We start from the raw sequence: 18,743 nt of genomic DNA, 5'->3' as shown, positions 1-18,743 counted from the left end.
GCCCACATGGGTGGGTTATAAGCCACCAGTTGAATCTTCAGTGGACATGAAAACCTAAGGATGTTGGGAAAATAAAGGTACATATACTTGGATGATTAAAAGATCGATATGGCTGGAGAGGCAAATTAGGGTCAGATGTAAGATGGCTATATGAAAACCATATCAGGTGTGGGGTTTGTGGGAGATAATCAAATCTTCAGGTTCAGGATAAGGAGTGAGATGGAGATTCAGCTATGCGCTGTATTGCCAATGAAGCCATATTGTAGAATGTAGTTTAGACTGGAAGTCAAAATGGACTTTATTATTTTCTAACCCTGAAACTGGACTTTGGAGCCTAAGCTTGGGAAGAATTGATTTAGTAGGGTGGACAGAGCCACCAGTTGGTTGGAAGACTGCACCTGACCTCACCCTTGTCAAGCCCAAGAATGCATACATGCTTGCTGGAGGTGTGCAGTATAGGAAGAGAGAAGGCCAAAGAAAGCAGAGGCCAATAATTGGTCTTCTGCCATCCTTGTCAGATAAATTACTCCTGGAGAAAGGGCTAAAGATGTTCCTCTAACCTTCATTCCTTTGGGGAACATCCTTTCTCTTCAATTTAGAATCATAAGGAGTGGGATGAATGAACATAACCCCCACTGTATGGAAGTTGGATCCCAAATTTACTTCTTTAGAAATAATGCACAGAGGAATTAGTCAAAAATAAGATTCCACCCTTCCATCCCTTGCCAAAAAAAAAAAAAGAAAAAGAAAAATAAAGACTCACTTCAAGGCTTGGACATGCTACTACAGCCATCAGTATGGATCAAGCTTCTGATACTTTGGAGCTCTCTACTCCCAATATGCCCAATATGGAAATACATGAACATTTGACCCACGGCAAGTCCCCATGGGATGTCCTCTTACAACTGGATTGGTGGCAATGCTATTCCAGGTCCCCTCTCTGTAGCAGGGAGCTTTCTTCTTTCACTTGTTAAACTTTTGTTCCAACCTTACCCTTGGTGTCCACGCTCCTTAACTTTCTTGGTAGTGAGACAAAGAACTTCAGATAATATCTCAGGCTACAGGCTATGAGAGACTGTCACATTGTGGTGCATTGGCAAAACTGGAACATTTTGGTGCATTGGCCAGGAATGGAAACGTCGGAAGGGCATCAGTTTTGAATGCCAAGGAATCCAAAGCTTTGAAGGAACAGTTGTAGTTGCTGGTCTTTTGGTTGGCCTTTTTAGTGAAGAGGCCATATTATTGGCCATATTAGTGAAGAGGCACTTCCAAGATATTAAGAATGAGGGTGAAGATGTTGAAGATGTGATATATCTGACAGAAACCAAGGGAGTTGCATATGTAATACACAAAGAAAAAAAAGTTGCAGAGAATGTCATCAGACAAAAGAAACACCAGCTAGCAAGGATGGCCTGACATGCTAAACTCATAGTCTCTCATTTTAGTGACAAGGTCTTCAGTTCTGTAAATGCTATTCTTGATCGTTCTGTTTTGGGGAGTGAAGTTACTCTAGAAATTCTGGTGATGAACCTGAAAAAGAAAATCCCAACTTTAAGCTTCAGTCCTTTGGAAGCTAGTGGAAGACTCCAAACGAATCTTTGTGAGTAAAAGCAAGTTCTCTTTTAGAAAAAAAATAAAGAGAGAGAGAGAGAGAGACTAATTTTACCAGTGAGGGGAGAAAGTAGAATACATAGAGCCCCCAAAGGAATCTACAGAGAACCAATTACTCTTTGGAGTCAGTCAGGACCTTAGTACCTGAGACTCTAGAAGTGGAGAAACACCTGTTCTCAACACAGACATTTTACTTTATCTGAAACAGAAATGTGGATTTTTTGAAAGCACACTGAAAAAAATCCATATTCTGAGTCAGAAGAGGGTGGATGGTGAAATCACCACAGTTTGTCTACAAAGTACTCAAGCTGGTTCTCAGCCAAACAACCCAAAACCTGTAAAGGAGTTCATTGAGGAATGGTCGCATGCTCTTCACTTAGAGCTTAGAAAAGAGACATTTATTTTGGAATAAAAAGGGGAGGAGTAAATAGAAAAGAATCATTAAAGGTGCATATAAACAATTAAGTTTGAGATACCTCAGGGTCCTAATTAACCTTTATAGGATACACACTGTCATTACAGGATCTTCTTCTGACACTTACCTATTTTTAAAAGGGGGCATGAAATTAATAGGGCAAAGGTTTGTTAATAAAATCTCAGCAATATAGTGATAAGGGCTACATTCTCTTTCTGAGCAGTGACCATTGCCATGAATGAGCCTAGCTTTACATACCTTACCTCATCGATCCTTATGACCACCCTTCATGATCAACGTTAACTATCTTCATCTTATAGCTGAAAAAACTAGCATTTGGAGAAGTTGAAACAGTTTTTAACGTTATCCAGCTGACAAGGAATGAGGCTGGGGCTTAGCCCAGTCTATATGATTACAAAGATATTATCTAAGGAATAAAACTTTGAAAAAAACCTCACTAAACCTTGAAAGAATCTTACTTTCTCTGTAACTCCAATTATTAGAAAAAGAAGTAGCCTTAACATATGAGAAGTCTGGAAGATAGCTATTCTGCCATGAGCAATTTCTTAACGTTTAAAGTTTGGTTTACTCCATGTAGAATTAGAGAGCTGGCAAAAATCATTTGGGAAACTACTTAGATGGACAGTATTTCTGATGCAGGTAATCATTACTTAACTAAACTCTATTGTTTCAAGCCTGCTGGTCATGTGGGTTGGTTTTACTACTAATTATTTAGCCTAAGTGCTTACATAAAATGTTGATGCTCTTGTTATAATTGTGCAAATTGATCATATGGATTGGGTTGTTCTTGCCATGTCCAACTAAAACAGAGTCAAGATGCTGGGCTGGGGTCTGGGGAGAAGTACAGGGTCGTATAACATTGCCCCAAGAATGTAGTTCTCTGTGAGCCTGGCTACTGAAACTGCTTGCTGTAGCCTGAGACTGGTTTTGTCTACATCTACTAAGATAACTTGTTGCAAATCTAGGACTAATTTCACCTATGGCCATTGCTCATCAGTTGAAGCTTACCAGCTCCCTAGAGCTTTGCTAATACCAATGAACTTTCCCTTAAGATCACAAGTAACTTTCTTCATTTTAAATAAAACCCTCAACCTTCTCTTTGTTCTTTGGACACACCAAAGACCACCTAGAATTGAAATTATTTCTTCTCAAATAAAACATTAAATTTTAAAAAATACTGGAGTGGTAATTTGAAGTAGAACTTGCAAAATCGTGTTTTCTATACAGAATGCTTCCCCAAGGAATAGAGTCATTTGGAATGAGAAGACAAGCCAAACATTTTAGTATTTCCTTGCAAACTCATAATGAGTATGCCTTAGAAAGACATACACATCTTGGCAAAACAAAAGCTTTCCCTATTAATGTAAATATGATTTCCATAATGGACTGCACTATGGTGCCTTCTCAATGTAATTGCAAGAAACTTCTTTTGGCTACATTGAGAAATCTTATTTACCACCATAAATAATAAACTTGTTTTCTGCAAAAGTAATCTCTTTGGAGAATACTGATCAGAAATATTCTCATCATCTTGGAGTCTCTAATGTGTTTTGCAGCTGGGTGTCTTGGGTTATATTTCAACAAACCTCTGAACTAGATTTTCTGATTCTGTCCCACAGAGAACTGTGCTATAGTGCTGTTAATCTGAAACATTTGCTGCAACACAGCAATTTGGTGAAATTATAATTGAAACAAGGTACTTGACCCTGAGGGGACCATGTAGAAAGGGATTTGCTCTGGTGGCTTCTCATGCATCATTTAAAACCTGCTGCTGCTAAATCAAAGTCTCACTTGTGCCTTAACTATACAAAGCCTTTATCAACAGGCATTTCAGCTGGGCTGTAAAATACTGTGCTCTTAGCTCTATCATTTTTCTCTATTTGTCTGTCTTTACTTTTCCATAAATTGAATTACTGTGATTAATAATAATCTTGTAGAGCAGGAGCTTGCTATGGGATACTGGTGACCAGTGAGCAGAATATAATTAAACCACTATCGTGCAGTTTAGCTGAGGAACAGAGATTTGAACTCAAGTAAAATCAGTGAAGTTCAGTTACTTCACATATGCAAGGTAATAAACTGGGCCAACAAGGTATTGCTGATTGTTGAGATCCTTCTGGGATTTACCTAAAAAGAAGAGATGAAAGGGGTGTGTAGTTTTACCTACATCTAAGCAAATAGGTTCTGCTAAATCATGTTGTGGGGGCACTTAAGAACATTTCTTTTACATTTTGCTTTCATTTCTGAATTGTTTTAATTAAAGAGTCCTTTGAACCAAATCAAATTAACCCTCTCTGGTTCTTCTGTAACTGAGACTTCCTATACTGCATTCTGATGACTCTTTATGACCATTGTAGCTGTGTTCCAATATTCATTTCTACCTTTTCCTTGTAGCAATAGATCCAGGAAATGGCCACCCAGAATAACAACTACATCCCCAAACCTCTCTTGCAGTTGGTTGCAGCCATGTCACTAAGTGAGATGTGCGAGATTAATCTATGGATTTTATTTTTAAAGGGATTGAGTGCCTGTATGTCTCTTTCTTCCTCCCAGTGGCCAGAATGTGTATTTGTTGGTAGGAATCAGAGCAGCTGGCTGAGATGAGAAGAGGGAAGCTGGATGCTAAGGATGACAAACAAAACTCTGCCCTATGATGGCAGAGCTGCCTTAACCTGTCCAGGAACACCTCTGCAAACTCTTAACATGAGAAGGAAATCAACTTCCATATGGTTGAAGTCAGTGTATTTTAGGGTTTCTTTGCTACATCATCCCAGTATGATTCCTTACTCAGCTTTTGAAACTCAGACTATACAGGTCATAGGTCTGTACGGATGGCAAAGTTGGATATTTTCAACATCAAATTACAGATAGCTGGACTCAAACAGACTTACACAATGAAGCAGATTTTTAACTCTCAGAACAGCAAGTCCAGAGGTGGAGCAGGCCTTTGGCTTGCTTGACTCAGTCACTGAATAATATTATTAAGGTCTCAGCTTCCTTCCTCCTGTCCTCTATCATCTTTGGAAATAGCTTCATCTAGCAAATATAGCTGCTCCAGTTCTGAGCATCACATCCAGACAGGATAGTATTCATAGGAAAAAGAGAGAAAAATTTTTTGTAGCTGTTCCTTAGGAGAGTAGAAAATTGTCCACAGGTATCTCCCTTCTCCAGTAGTGTCCCTTTCATGTTTCAACACCCAATATTTATTGCATTCCTGACCCTGTTACTGATAAGGGAAATGAAATTACCCCTAGACCAAACAGGTCCAACTCTGGCATTTAAATACAAACAGGTCCATATCTCTGGCTGCATGGGAGAGGTTAAGAAATAAACATCACTGGGTGGAATAATTGGGGGTATGATGGGTAGGCCACCAATGGTGTCTATGACACAAGAAAGCACAATAAAAGGATCTGAAAAATATAAATGAAAAAGGAAATAAGTGGGAGGGACATAGTCCAAACAAGACTATTCATGAGTTGATAATTGTTGCTTTTTTCTCTGCTTTTGCATGTATCTGAAATGACCTGTAATTAAAAAAAAAAAAGCAAAAAAACTTTAAATAAAAAGGAATAACCCAAGCAAAGCAACAGAGTAAAAGGTAGTAGGAAAAATTTGATCTGTTTTTATATTTCAAGGCTAGCTAACATTTATTACATAGTTGCTCTTTGTCAAAAACTCTGTTAATCAGTTCCGAATGGCTTAGACCAACAGGAGAATATATTGCAGGTGTGACTAAAACTTCCTGGGGTAGCTTCAGGCCCAGGTGAGTGCATCTCTTGGTTCTGCTTTTCTCCACCTTGGTCAGTGCCTGACAGTTCCTGGCTGACTCCTAATTCTTCAGTCTCCAAGAGGAAAGGGCACTCTCTTTTTCAGTATTTGCAGCGGAAAGTCCCCTGCTAGGATCCCATGTACGTAGCGTGGTTTCTGTAACCATGCCTAAACCCATCATGATCAGGAGAATGTGGTGCTTGGACGACCAGTCATACTCTTCTTCTGGAGGTGGGAGGTATATATTGGGATTGAGAAGAGCTGAGACACTGTGTTGTGATTGTGTCGCTTATTTCTCACAGAAAACTCTAGGTACATTCTTTTATTAACCTATGTTATAGATTAAAAAATGAAGACTTGACAAGGTCAGGTGACTTGCTCACAGTCATAGCTGGTAATGGAAGAGCTCGGATTCAAACATGGGAAGTTTGATTTGGGGGACCATAGATTTTACTGCCTACAGTGAGTGAAACAACTTTTTTTGAACCTAGGTCTCTACTGGCTGTGAATCTCCGTAGCCAACTCACAAACAGTGGGGTGCCACTATAGAAGACTGTGGCATGGTGGTTGTGAGCATGGATTTTAAGAGGCAGATGGATTTGGGTCCAAATCATGCTACTTACCACTCACTTAGCTCTCTTACTAAGTCACAAATGCTTCTTGGTGAAGCATTTATTTCCAGAAATAGGAAAGTTGAGGTCAGAGAACCAAAATGGCACGTCAAATTGCAGACCCAGGGAGTACCTCCACTTCTCGTTGGCTCCAAAGCTCATGTCCTATCCGTCTCACCAGTGCCTTAGGACCTCTGAGGGAGATGGGGACAAATAAGCATGTTCTGGCTTTCTAACTTTCACTTTGCCCAGAAGACTGGGATTCTACTTAAGGTTTTATTTTTTAAAAGAATTCTAGCCGGGCATGTGTGGCTCACACCTTTAATCCCAGCACTTTGGTAAGTGAAGGTAATTGGATGGCTTCAGCCCAGGAGTTCAAGATCAGCCTGAGCAACATGGCAAGACCCTGACTCTATAAATAAATAAAAACAAAAAAAAATTAGCTGGGTGTGGTTGTGCATCACTGTAGTCCTGGCTACTCAGGAGGCTGAGGTGAGAGGACCAGTTGAACCCAGGAGGTCAAGGCTGTAATGAGCCATGATTGAGCCACTGTACTCCAGCCTGGGTAGAAGAGTGACCCTATCTCAAAAAAAAGAAGTTTTTTGCTTTTCTGTTTGTTAGTTTTAACTTTGTGTTATAAGAAACTACAAACATAAACAAAGGCAAAGTGTATGATAATCATTCCTGTATCCAGCACACAGTTTCAACAATTATCCACTGATGGCCAACTGTGCTATATCAGTACCCCATTTTTCCCCAGTTATTATTTTGAAGCACATCTCAGATATCATATCATTTCTTCTGAAAATATTTCAGTGTGTAGCCTCAACAGATAAGGACTATTTTTCAGAAAGAGAATCTTACACCTTTAACATTTAAGAATAATCCTGTCAATGTTAACCTAAATGTCTCGTGGCATTCTGTATTTTCTGCAGATTGTTTTTGAATTAAGGTCCAAATAACATCAACTTTTGGGGTTTGGTTGATATGTCTATAAAGCCTATTTTAATCTGTAAGTTTCCCCTCCATCTCTTTTGTTGTTTCCTTTTGCAGTTTAGACATTGAAGAAAATTGGTTATTTAACCTGCAGAATTTCTCACAGTCTGGATTTTGCTAATTTCATTGCCATGTTGTAATTCAGTGTTCTGTGTGATGCTCATTGGTAATTGGATCGAGATAGTTGATAAGATTCAGGTTCAATTTTGTTTCTCAAGACTGATTTACTGATATAGCCCCATTGCATCAGGTGGTCACTCTGGGATACTGGCAATCAGTGATGGATCCATTAATTCATTAACGGCTAAAAAATAGTGATATTCTAATTCTGTCATTTTTTTTCTTCCTGTCCTAGAAGGACTACTTCTATAGGAAAGGGTTCTCTGCAATTTAAAACATTTGCAAACGGTTGCATACTGAGTATTGCATGGTCTTAATCTGTAGTCCCAGTTTCATGTTTTAAAGAAAAGAAAAACACCGTTTCCAGGTCTTATCAGCCTTAGTAATCATATATAGGTTACAGTTTACTTTCTGACCTCCAGATAGTCTATGGGTAAGGGTGCTGATGTTTTGTTATCTTACTGCACTGACTTGCCAAGCTAGCATAATTTTGAGGTGCTGTCTAAATGGTCAAAAAATACCTCTGTCCTGTTACCAGACCTCCTGCCCAACATACCCTTCCCATTTCTGACAGAATAGGTATTAATAGGCAAAAAAAAAAAAAAAAGTGACCAGCATGTATTTTAAATTACTGTAAGCAAAAGTTTAATACAAATCAATTGATCATTTATTCAGAAAGTCAGGCTTGTTTGCTGCTATAACCTCAGAATTGAGAGCAGCAGAGTCTGGACACGGTAGTTGCCCCATAAATAAGTTCGAATGGATGCGTGAGTTAACTAAAGGGTATAGTGTACTTTTCCAAATGTATCAAGGTGAGGCTTCACCTATTTACCACTTACTCCCTCTTGCTTCCAGGGTAGTGTTTCAGCAACCTGCCTGCTGTGGGAATAAGTGATCGATCATCTTCTGTGATACCCAATAATCTTTCTGTGGGGTAGATCTCTAATAGATCTGAGTGGCGCCTTTTAAAGCTCTACTCAGGAGATGAGGCAGTAATTTCTTTGTGCAGAGAGAGCCCTCCTTTTGCAAATTTCCTTGTCCCTTTAGCTTTATGCATCCTGAACCAAAGTTTGCTTATGGACTTCCTTAGAGACATGGTTACTAATAGTTGGGGGGTTTCTGTTCAGATAATTTATAAGTAAAGTATTTTATGAAAGAGCATAGGACTTGGGATCAGATGCGGTCTGGCTAAAATCCCAATCCTGCCTGTATTACATTATGCCATCTCAAGTTGCTACTCAGCCCAACTGGAGCCTTATTTTGCTAATCTATAAGCCAAAAATAAGTTATCCCAAAGACTTACAAAGATAAAAAATTAGGATCTATAATGCACTTATGTCATTGCTTTGAATATGACTCAGTAAATGAAAATATTTTCATCATGAACTTTAAATACCAACATTTATAATTCTTTTGGTCTCCCCTGGAGGTGGTATATGTACTTCAATGGACCAGAATTATGAGAAAAACTCAAAACATACCAAGTTAGAGGTTAAGTCTTCACCCAGGTTCCCTGAAAAACAGATCTCCCAGGAAAAAGTGTATGGGTTCGATTCTACGACTCCATTTTCATAACATTCTAGGTCAGGTAAAGGTTGATGGTGAAATAAATCAGAACGGTGGTTGCCCAGAAATGTGAGAAGAGTGGATTGACTGCCCAGGGGCCTCGGGAAACTTCCCGGACTGATGGTTGCTCTAGATCTGGATGCGGGAGTGGGTCACATAGGTGTAGGCATTTTTCAAAACTTACTGCATGTAGATTATGTTCCATTATGAAGTAAAAGCTTGGGTACTAACGCTTTATTGAAGAGTGTGGTTCTAGGGAAGCAGATCTGAGTGTGAATAGAAAGAGTGAGCATGGAGGGTGAGGAGGCCGATACAAGGAAGTGCATCGTAGATGAGAAAGCTGACTTTGTGACAAGCGGACTGAACAGTCTTCCAAGGGTGTCTTGGGAGAAGCCATATGAAATTATTATGCTTCTGAGAAATGTTGGGGGAGGGTAGAGGAAGAAGAGTTCATCGGTCATTTCCCTGAGAGGCCAGGAGGAATCACCTGCCACAAGTATCTCAGTCGGTGGCTGTGGCAGAGGCCTTGGCTACCTGACTGTACAGCAAGCCATTGCCAGGGCCTCTCAGGCCATAAACAAGGCCAGCACACAGATATTGGGTGCTGTATGAGTGACTCAGGGGTAGGCACAGGGAGGAGATCTATGCATGGTTAAGGGTAAGCTCTGCAGAGCCAGAACGCGTGAGTCAAGATTCTGTCTCCACCACTCACCAATTACGTAGCTTTGGGCAAGTGACTTAACCTTGCCAAGCCTCAGTCTTTCTGTAGCTGTGCTGTTAGTGGCCCTGGGCCTACCCCAGAAGCTGTCTTCAGACAGTTCTCATGCACACTGACAAGGCTATTTGTGTCTTTTACCTAAGGGTTTTCTCTAGCCATAGGAGTGAGATGCTTCTCACTATGGGACAGGCCAGACATGGGAGAAGGAGAGGGAACATCTCCAGGAGTGATCCTCAACCAACGAGGAGTAAAACTGCAGGATAGAACGGCAGCTTCCTAGCCCCTCCATGGGAACATTCTGAGGCGTGCTCACACAGTCTCTCAGACAGTTCCCGGCGAGACCGAGCTCTGTTTACTTGCGCTGTGGTTACTGTTCATGAAGGCACCATGGTTTGGCTTCCTTCCCTTCCCTGACTCCATTCCTCACTTCCCTACCTATGCTTCCTGGAAATATTTCCCAGGAAAAAATCCTTGTCCCTCACTCCTTGTCTCAAGATCTGCTTTTAGAGAAACCCAACCTCAGGACATCACCCATCAGCAAAATATTGTGAGGATTCATTGGGATAATACAGAGAAGGCCTCCAGAGCAGGCTGCCTCTTACCAAGAATAAAATAAATGGAGCAATCATTTTGGCTACTTCACCTACAGCAACGATGCCATGTTATTTATCATCCAAACAAGACACTTTTGAGAGGGAAGGGTGGCACTCTGTTAATTTCTCAGGGACAACAGGTAAAACTTGGATTGTCCTGGAAAAATCCAGGACATATTGTCATGTGACAGTCATGATTTCAGTAGAAAAGGAGTTCTCTATACAAAGGAAATACTAGCCCAAACATTACAAATACCATTAACTGTTTCATAATTTCTCTTTACTTTAGAGATGGAGGTCTCACTATGTTGCCCAGGCTGGTTATTTTTATTTATTTATTTATTTATTTATTTTAGAGATGTGGTCTCACTATGTTTCCCAGGATGGTCTTGAACTCTTGGCTTCAAGCAATCGTCCCACCTCAGCCTCCCAAAATGCTGGGATTATAGGCATGAACCACCATGCCTCACCAATTTCAAATTTTAAGTGTTATTGTTTCTTAAAGTAGAGGTGTGTACTGTGCTACTTTATTGCCTAAAAGAGATAATATTAAACCTCTAATTTGCAATTTAACAATGAAAATGTCACTTAAAAAGAACTGACAGGGGATATCACACACAGAGAGAAGTGCTTTAGATCTAGACACAATGAAAAGAACGATTTAAACTTCTGGTAGAGTAGCAAATTGAATTTTGAGAGACCAAAAACTTCAGATGTAGAAAGCTAATATTCAAATGTGATGCATTTGAACAAACATGAGAATTACTGTCTAGATAGTGTTGACCAAGAATAGCCATTTCTCATGGTGGAAATAAGAAATGTATACTCTCAGCTCCAATTAGAGCTGGAGGGAGCCACAAACATCTCTGCTGCTGAGGTTACTTAGAGAAGCTTTTGTAAATATGCAGAGAGCTGGCCCTTATGCTGGGAGGCCACAGATGGCATAGAGGGGAGGGCTCAGGAGGCTGTGTCCTGTGGGCAAGTTGGTCAAATCCAGACACACTCATTTGTTTCCACATTGTCCATGGTTGCTTTGGTTACTAATGTCAGAGTCAAGTCTGAGTAGTTGTGACAGAGATCATATAGCCTGCAAAACCTGGTATATCTGCCCCTTTATATTAAAAATTTGCCTCCTGCTAGTCAAAAAGAGACTGTATTTTAAAAAGCTTTCCAGAAGATTCTGGTGTGCAACCAGTTTTGGGAATTACTGATGACAATTTGTATCCTCCATTTACAAAAACAGTAATCCAAGAGGCCCAAAGAGTGAAGTGACTTACCCAACCTTGCTAATCTGAGGCAAGACTGAGGAACATCTTACTTTTTAAACCTCATCTTCCTGCCACATCACCCTGTCTCTCTAAAGAGGCTACTACCTTCTGTTAAAAATCAGCCTCTTCATTTGACCATTGTGGAACTCAGCAGACAGCAGTTGGTTCTCTGGCCAACAACATTTGATGATGAATAATACAGTGAATTGGCTTGTCATCTGGCATCGTAACTTTCACGCATGCCAGAACGCCTTTTCTTTGTCACGGGCACCATCTGGGTATAAAATCATGTGGAATTTCCAACAAATGGGATTTGATAGACATGTGTGATGGAAATCTCTGAAGTGAAAGGCTGTGGGAAATGAGAGGGGTCATGCGTGCTGACACACAATCATTTATTCCTTGGTTCATTCATTCAACAAACATTTATTGGTGCCTTACTATAAACCAAGCACAATGCTGGACACTGGGCACTTAGTCTCTGTCTTCATGTATCCTATAATTTGTTGGAGGTAAACAATAAATAATGGATAACTAATTAAATAGATAAGTAGGTAGAGACACCTGCAGTTGCTGTGAGTTTGTTATAGACAAACACAATTCAGTAGGATCACAAAACAGGTAACAATTAGCAAGTGCCTGTTATATCCCTGGCAGTCTTTTACATGTTAGGTAGGTACTAATTCAATGCCACAACAGTCCTGTAGAGGTAGATACTGTTAATACTTTAACTCCCATTTTACAGATGGGAAAACTGAGGCATAGATGGGTTCATTGTTTTGCCCAAGGTCACATGGCTAATGGTGAACCCAAGATTTCAATATATGCAGTCTGGCTCAAGAGTTTTTAGTCAGTGTGTTTTGTGTCCCCAGTAGAAGGTTGCCAGTCTAAAAAAGCACCATTAAAGCTGTTCTGGTATCTTTCACAAATGCATAGCACATACAGGCATTTTATAAATATATAATGAATGTATGGGTGGATTATTTAAGGTATACAGGTATCTATATATTCTTAAAAATTATATCTAGCATAAAATGAACTATAGTGAGCCCTGCATTACCCAGCCTCATTTTTTTTCCTTTCCAAGTATTTGAGCTATTACCAGCTATTTCAGCCAAAACACTGCTGCATTTTAATAAGAAAGGTGAAATGCAATAATTAGACAGAGCTCATTAAATCAGTTAAATGATTCTGAAGTAGGAACCAGAGAACCATAATTTACTGAAATGTTTGAAGTATTAGTATGCAGTGAGAATAATAAAAATATGAAGTGAAATTCTTACAAGAGTGCTGCAAGGAAAAAGGTAGTGGGTCATAAACACAGAAGCACCCATGGTGTATTTATTGCGTTTTGTTAGCACATAAAGCACTGTGTGTTTGGGAGGAAGTTAAGCAGATTCAGAGTCTCAGGAAGCATGTGTGCCCTGGAGGTTTGTAAGGATCAGATTCTTCTGAGTTGATTCCCCACATCCGGGTGAATCAGCAGACAGGTATTCTTCAAACCAATTTTAAGTGACATCTTTGCGAATCAGAAACTATGGGTTTTTTTTTTTATGCTACCAGACCCTTTTTTTTAAAAAAAAATCAGCCTGTCCGCTTCAAGGTTAGACTGTTTTTTTGCTGCCTCATGGAAGGCCCACACTCTCCCCAGGTAATAAGAGTAGAATCTGCCAAGTACACTGCCTCTGATTACAAGAGTGTTTTTCCAAGTCTCGTTTGAATCTTAGTGGCCAACTTTGGTCCTCTCAGTAATTAATACCCTGAAGGTATCCAAGCACTTGTTCCACTCATGGGATATTTGACCCATGTCAGATGAAAGGGGAGAATTCGGCTGGCTCTATATTTTTTGAAATCTTCAAATTCTGTAACATGGTTAATTAGCCCATCAAATAGCCGCCTTACGTGTTCAGTCTTTGTATGTCGAGGACACGTTGTAGCTCTTCCCTGCTTTTAGGCTAGCCCCTACTTTAAGGCCCAGTTTAAATGTTGTCTCCTCAGAAACCCATGCTGAATCTCAGACTAGAGTAGTTTTTCCTTTATTTTCCCCTCTTTCCTGTGCTTTCTGTTAGTATAATTCACACAATCATTGTTTAATGCTTCATGCTCCGTGAGCGTAGACTGTGTCTATCTAGTTCACCATCATATACCCAGCCCACGTGGCCCAATGCAGAAATCTAATCAATAGTCATATAATGAGTACATGTATCCTAGAAGCTACAATGAGTTCTATTTGACTCCATCTGTAAGTGTTTTTTGGGGTCTGTAGTGTAATTTTTGTTATTAATTTGCCATTTGCTTACAAACTCTTTTGGTTTGAATTCCTCCAAAGCAGAACCTGAAACAGTATCTTGGGTGCAGGAAGCTAGTTTGGGGGGAGATTCCCAGGAAGCACGAGAAAGAAGTGGAGAGGGTGAACAAGAGAGAGAAAAACCAAGAAAGATGGCTTCTATGGGCAACAGGGCCTCCTTTCTGTCAACTCTGCAGCCAAGAGGCTGAGGCATTTATCCACTGCTTTCCATTATTGAGGGCTGCCCCTGGGGCTGTTGTTTCCTCCTAAAAGCAGAGAGACAAATGGTAGAAGAATGAGGGGGGAACTGTCCATATTGCTAGAACTGTCAACCTCAGCTAAGGCTGAAATTAGGGAAATATAATTGTGAGGACATTACAAGGGTCGGCTACTAAGTCAGAAAACTTCTTACCTAAATACATTTTCTAATCTAGATAGAAATGCTAAGAAACATTTCTTCTGAAGCATGTGCTTCAGAAGGAATTCAGTGGACATTTTAAAAAGATTAACTATAAAGAAAAAAACATCCATTCTGTTTGTAGGCCAACATAAACAATTTAGGAGAAAAAACGTGGCACAAGATTTTAACACTTCAACTTTGGTCACATTACCATTTCAGTGGAGTGCAGTAATGACAAGCAGGTTGCCCAAAGGGACACACTCCCAGGACCCCCAAGAGATGTCCAAAGACTGGTAGAAACATTGCTACTTTTTATGTATACTATTTTGTTTTTTCTATCTTCAATATCACTTATTTTCTCTTCTTATTACAAAAGGAAAACATATTTATTCTGAAAAATGGGGAAAATGTAACTAAGAACAAAGAAGGAAATAAAAGCCATTTGTAGTTCTCTTACCCAGATACAGCCATGCTAACCATTTTTTCCTTTCAGTTCTTTATCCAGACATTAGAAAAATATAACCATCCTATTTATACCATACTTAAAAATTTTGCTTACTGTGGATGTTTTTCTGTAATAAACATGAATAAATACCTTCTTTCTTTCCTTTTTTTCTTTGTTCCTTCCTTACTGGCTTTCTTATGCAAAAATAACTTTAACTTTTCCTGGTAATACATGTTCATTGTTAAACACACACACACACACACACACACACACGTGTGCATGTATGTATGTGAAATAGACTACACAAAAGGAACTTCTACCATTTAAGGCAGGAGTCAGCACTTTTCATCTTACAGGGCCAGATAGTGAATATTTTTAGTTTTGCGGTCAATATGAACTGTGTTGCAGCTACTCAACTGTGCCATTTTAGTACAAAAGCAGCCATAGACAACATGTAGTAGAAATAACGTGTCTGTGTTCCAATAAAACTTTATTTAGCCAGTCCAGGGACTAGTTTACTGACCCCATCTAGGCGAAAGCACTAATACTTATAGACATACACTTTTTTTTTTTTTTACAAAAATGGAATCATATGACATAAACTGTCTTATATCTATTTGAATATTCATTTGTGTCTGTTGTATGCCAGCTCATAGATAGTGGTGTATACAGTGGTGAAGAAGGCAGATAAGGACCCTGCGTTCCTGGAGTTTACTACAGAAGACACAATTAACATAATAAGTGCTCTGAGAGTGTTGAGAGGGCTGTGATGGGGGAAAATCAGCTTTCTAGTGTACCATAACTTTTGCAACCAATCTCTTCTTTACGGGCATTTAATTTCCTTAATTGTTTCTATTATAGACTACACTGTCGTAAACATTTTTGGGACTAAGCCTTTATGAAGAACCATCATTTTTTTCCACAGGCTAAATTCCTTGAAATGGAATAGCTGAGTCAAAAGGCATACAAATTTTTTTTAGTCTTTCGCTAAGCATGATCAAGCTGCTTTCTAGAAAACTTATATCAACTTACACTTCTACCTCAGTTGGCCTTTTTTTCTTACTTCTTTTGTGCAACCACATTGAGTGTCATGAATCGATAAAGGGAAATGAAAGTGTCATAAATCTAAGCTGTGAAACAGAAATGAAGAGGTAGGGAATCCTACCATATGAGGGAGAGGAACCCTGTTTCAGATATTTTGTCTCTGGAGGCATCCTGCGATTCAATCCCTATATAATAGTTGGAAGTACAACTCAGAAGTTCTTTGAAGCTACTCGGCACCAGCTACTAACTGCCTTTACCATGTGCCAGAAACTAAGCTAAGCCCTTCATGTGTATAATCTGAATGAAGCCTCAAAGCAAAATGGAACTGGTGTCAAATGGTTCTGATTTAAGCCTCAGAACCAAATGGAACTGAGAAGCTGCAAATGGCCAGATGATTGTGGAACAGGATCCGGAACCTAGAGTAGAAGTCTCAAGCTGCAAGCTCTGTGGTCTCTTTTCTTTGGCTCACATAGTGGGAGCCAGCACGATGTTTAAAAATTTATTGACATAGTTAAAAACATTAACAAATTGGAAAGTGTCACATAAAGTCCATAGTTAAAGCTTTGGAAAAATTAAAATACCTAGCCACACTTGGCGTCACATTCCTACTTGCTGGTAGTTGAGTAGAGTCAGGGAGTGTCTCCTTCTACACATGGGACGGGAGTTTCTATGGTGATACTGCTGAACTCAGAAATTCCTCCTTCTTCGTGGTTACTGTTATGGCTCTGGATACAGCAGGATAATGTGTCCTGCCTCCTCATCTGTTCTACTTCTCTTATTTATTTGGTTGCCCTGGGCTGTGGGGTGGTATAGGCCTGAGGGATGGTACAGGCCTGAGGAGGAGGCAGATGTGGGTCCAGCTCACCACTGCAATCCAGCTTGGATCCTGGTGTGGTGGACACATCAATAATTGCTTGGGTGAGGGGTTACTAAGCTCTTGCAGGGACTCTTGTTTTCTAGGTTTCTGTCCTCTCCTTTCACATCTGTTTTTCTTCCTTGTCCTTTATCCATCATCTCAATTTCGTTCTGGTACACAGCATTGCACTTTTCTTGTCCACATGGGTTTCCTTACTCCGTTTTACCTTAGAGAATGCACTTGGCCAGGATTTGCTCTCAAAGGGTCATCTCCTCCTTTTTCCAGTTCCTTTCTGCCAAATGTCATGCCCCCCAGCCAGGCCATGTACCCATCTCTCCCCCGCTGGGAACCCATACTGAGATTGGTCTTCTGCTGGGAATATTTCTGGGATTTTTTAAACTCGGAACTCTGTGTGTGTCTACAGGCTAGAGGACAACTCTGATACTCCTAGCGGCTTTGAGAGCCAGATTTCGGTAGCTCCACGTGTCACTTTGTATTTTATTTATTTAGAGCTGTATTATACAGTCAAGGAATCTGCTTTTACATACACGTGTTTTCCCCTGGTGCCAGGCTTTATGCAGTGTCAAGTCAGAGGGTACCAGGAAGCAAAGGACAATCTGAGAGCCTGAAGATGCTGTCAGAGAGTAAGGACCAAATGCAAGAGTATGACCCATGACCAGGAGGAGTAGATTCAGAGGGTCCCTGACACAGAGCCAGCCAAATGAAGGAGGCTTCTATAAGGTGCGGCAACACAAGACACTGTACCTAGATACAGCTTTTAAAAACACCAAATCAGGCATTTTAATGCCCATCTACTCAAGTCCATCTCTTCGTCTCTTCCCTAAGGCCACCTTACTGCCTGTGTCTTCAACAAACTCTCCCATCCCCACACTTCCGAAATTGTGTTGTCCGGTATGGAAGCCATTAGCCACACATGGCAACCAAGCATCTGAAATATGGCAAGGCCAAATTGAGGTGTAGTGTAAATATAAAGCACACACTGGGTTTTGAAGGCTTAGTACAAAAAAAAATAGAATGCAAAATATTGTATCAGTAAACTTACACGGGTTATATGTAAAAGAATAATATTTTGGCTATTTTAAGTTAAATATATTGCTAAACTGATTTTAATTTTCTTTTTTATTTTTATTAATGTGGCTGCAGAAATCTGAAAATTACACATGTGCCTCTCATTTGTGACCCACGTTATGTTTCTGTTAGTTCTGTTGTAGAGTACTCCCTGACCTAGCCCCATGAAATGTGCTTCTGTATGAATTTTCTATTTGCTATGTATTCTCAGTCACTACATAGGTATAAGACAAGACTAATGCCTAGTTTCTCTCTGTTTCATCAGTCTCTGTCCAGGTGCCCCTTTTTCTATTAGAGAGCCAATGTGTATTTGATAATGATTCTTTCATTCACTTGACAAATATGTGTTGAACTCATACTCTGTGCCAGGCTTCCCTGGGAATTTAATAGACTTTAATTCAATACCTAGCATAATCCTGACAGGGTGGAAATTATTAGCTTTGTTTCATAGATAAGGAAATTGGGGTAGAAAATCTAAATGACTTGCTCAAGGTCACCCACTTGGTAAGTGCCAAGAAATGATTTTGACACTATCGTCCAGCTCCAAATCATATGCGCCTTCCACTTAAGCATGCCAATCCTGCTGGCCCTTCACCTCCGCCCAGTTGCCCCCTCAGTGCTGTCTTCTTCTTTGTATATACGCACTTATTACAATGCTTGTTAACAGTCCGCCTTTCCCAGTAGACTTCATGTGAGGACAGAAACTATTTCTCTTCCAATCACTGTTGCATCCTTAGTGCTTTGCACATGCCTGGCACTTAGTAAATATCTGGTAAACATATAAAGGAATAAATGATGATGCCTTCTTCCTCCTACGATTGTAAAGTTTGTGTTGAATTCCATTTTCCTCGAGAGGATATAAATTAGAATAAAACTCTACAGCCATCTCTCCACAACTCATTATCTCAACAATATTGTAAACATTTGTTTTG

General features: G+C 39.9%; 1 protein-coding gene and 1 pseudogene across 1 annotated transcript in view; both read left to right on the top strand.

Annotated features, from left to right (window-relative positions):
• FRMD4B (FERM domain containing 4B) overlaps positions 1–18,743 on the top strand; it is a 362,743-nt gene that overhangs the window by 65,926 nt on the left and 278,074 nt on the right. The window lies entirely within an intron of this gene.
• LOC101052425 (RNA-binding protein 43 pseudogene) lies at positions 798–8,644 on the top strand (annotated as a pseudogene).

Source organism: Saimiri boliviensis, chromosome 8, assembly GCF_048565385.1.
Source record: "Saimiri boliviensis isolate mSaiBol1 chromosome 8, mSaiBol1.pri, whole genome shotgun sequence".
Lineage (NCBI taxonomy): Eukaryota > Metazoa > Chordata > Mammalia > Primates > Cebidae > Saimiri > Saimiri boliviensis.
The sequence above is the reverse complement of the archived record's forward strand: the minus strand, read 5'-3'. Positions and strand labels throughout refer to the sequence as shown.